The following is a 2,656-nucleotide window of genomic DNA, read 5'->3' on the forward strand; positions in this document are numbered from 1 at the left end:
GCTTCGGCCGCCACCCGGGCAAAATTCAAAATTTCCTACCAACTAAAAGTATTAGGTGTGTCCCGCGCGCTCATATGACCTTATGCAGTTGCGAGAGCCGTAAAACACTTACAAAAACAAACAAACAACAAAGTGGGTCTGGAGGGAGGGAGGGGGGGGGGGTAACCAGAAGTATTTTACCTGTTTCTACCATTCACCCTGGAGTGAAGTGTCGCTATTTTTGTGTGATCAACTTTTTCTTTGAGAACGATCCTAACGATTCTAATTATAGAACTTTAATGTTGTCTAGCTAATCCATGCCCAATTCTTAAGAGCTTAAGGTACATTAAACTGTCTCTTTCGTATAAAGGACTTTCTGTATAAACATATCATACTTAAAATCCAGAGACCAGCCTTATTCTCTTTTTCTTACCTTGTGTGATTTTCAAAATTCTGTTAGTCTGTGATAAATATTGTCACTTATAATCAATGTTTCCTACGTTATGTAGTTCAAATGGAAACTACATAATTATAAAGAAACAATTAAAGATGCGAAATGCCCAAAAATTTGACAGACACGTTTTTTAAAAAAATCATCAACAGAAAGTTATGATTAGAATTAGAACTGATTTTTTGGAGTTAAGCCTTTCATACAAAAATGTTTGTTTGTTTTGGTATTTTTCCACAATTGTAAAATTTGGGGGGGGTGCTTGATCACCAGTCTGATTTTTTGTGTTCGTTTTCTTATGGATCTGAAAGATGAGTACCCCAATTGTGTCGCGTTTAGTGTGAATATATGTGCGCGCGCAAGCGCGCGTATGTGTTTGCGTGAGTGACCGTGAATGTGTGTGTACGTTGTGTGTGTGTGATATTATATATATGTATAAGTGTATATATTTATATGGGATTTTAAAAAGAATTGTAGAAATTTGACATAGCATTCTTAAAAAGAAAATGGAGGTGTCATGACGTCTCTCAATTTTTGTATGATGGATTGTACATATTATGTCTTCGCCACTCGAATCTAGAGTAAAATGTTGAAGTTGGAAACTTAATTATTAGATCTGAACAATAATAGCGAATATATATATAGTTTTCTATTTATTAGGCCTACTTTAAAGGCCTTTACTGCGCTTACAAATATATTCCTTTTTGTTACCAACTTAAATAATCGTTGGTTTAGACCACCCCCCTCCCTTCTCTCTCTCTCTCTCGATCTCTCTCTCTCTCTTCTCTCTCTCTCTCTCTCTCTCTCTCTCTCTCTCTCTCTCTCTCTCTCTCACACACACACACACACACACACACACGCATCTCTCCCATTACTCTCCCTCACCCTTCTATTTATTGGAAACAGCGCACTCAAGATTACTGCAATCTAACCCTTTGTAATCTAGTTCGCACTGATTGGAAACTTAATCTTTCACGCATGTTGATATTATATCAATGAATATAGGCCTAATAATATTGCGGATGAGGAATATGAATATAATGTGGAACAAATAAAATTAGTAGGCCTATAATATATTTGTACCGTAGGCCTATAGATCTACGGCTGCAAACGGGTAACTGTAAGTACAGCTTTTTTTTGGTCAGTTATTTATATATCTTTGTTTTGGCTTGCTTTTTTCGTATAGAACATAATATGGACATAGACCATAATTAATAATAACATTATAATGAGAGGTGCAATGCCAAAGATTGTTCTCTGGTCCGTTCCCACCTCTTTGATGCACCTAGAAAAATCCTGGCAAGCGTATGGTTGTTGTTAGGGTCCTCCTGACGCTTGAAAAGTATCGATAACATATTTAAATAATCGGAAACGTGCTTATTGAGTTTGATTAAAACTTATTGATTATGAAATAAAATTTGGTTAAAACCATTTTGTAGGGGTAGCAGTCGAAGTAAATGACTTAAAGGCGTCAAAGATCCTGAAGGTAAATTCTCTAAGGGAAAGATAAAACACATGCAATAACAAACGGAAAGTATCGTAAACAGAAAACCTCGATTACACATTTCGGTTGTTGTCATCTCTGCAATGGCGGCGGATTGAACGTTCGCCGTGCGGGACAAGTCTCCTAAGTTCAGCATTGTCTTTAGGTAACAGCATCAGAGCGATCTCGACGAGAAGTTGCAGATTATTCAAAAATATGGCATGGGATCAACGTCAAGTTCTTTCCTTATGTTTGCAACAATTATTGAAATTGAGGGCTATTGTTTTGATACATTGTTTTTGCTCACTTTTTTTCACTTCACATTTTACTTTGTCACTGACGCTCATCAGTCAGCAAAGTAGTCATCGTTCAACACTTAGAAAATCTAGCTAGATATCTAGTAGACAGACTTTTCAGGCGAAATTGAAGAATGGTGTAAACGTCTTGACTGCTGATCATTTTTTAACTGTCTGCTCAACCTGAGGGTGGTCTAGCTCCCTAATTGTAATTAGATCTAGATCTAGATTTCTAGATTATACAGACGTCTCTTACTTCTGTTGCCAGAGATCTTGTTTCGAGTTTTCTCCACAATCTAAATGCCAGTGTTGTGGCAATCTCCGGTTTTGGCACCAAGAGTAATGAAATACCAATTGCAGCTTGGGAAGATTAGAATACCGGACCACTCGTATACATTATGCGCGAGAATGTGGGGTGGGTGGGGCGGGTGGTTGGGGTGGAAGAGTGGG

At 37.6% G+C, this 2,656-nt stretch overlaps 1 protein-coding gene across 2 annotated transcripts in view; it reads left to right on the forward strand.

Moving 5' to 3' along the window:
* The first annotated feature begins 1,999 nt into the window (after window positions 1-1,999).
* LOC101846771 overlaps window positions 2,000-2,656 on the forward strand; it is a 30,836-nt gene continuing 30,179 nt past the window's right edge. For both annotated transcript variants that reach the window (XM_035972558.1, XM_005108981.3), the window contains exon 1: window positions 2,000-2,076. The gene's annotated coding sequence lies outside the window, so the exon portion shown is untranslated. The remainder of the gene's footprint in view (window positions 2,077-2,656) is intronic.

The sequence above is a fragment of the Aplysia californica genome, unplaced genomic scaffold, assembly GCF_000002075.1.
Source record: "Aplysia californica isolate F4 #8 unplaced genomic scaffold, AplCal3.0 scaffold00740, whole genome shotgun sequence".
NCBI classification, from domain to species: Eukaryota; Metazoa; Mollusca; class Gastropoda; order Aplysiida; family Aplysiidae; genus Aplysia; species Aplysia californica.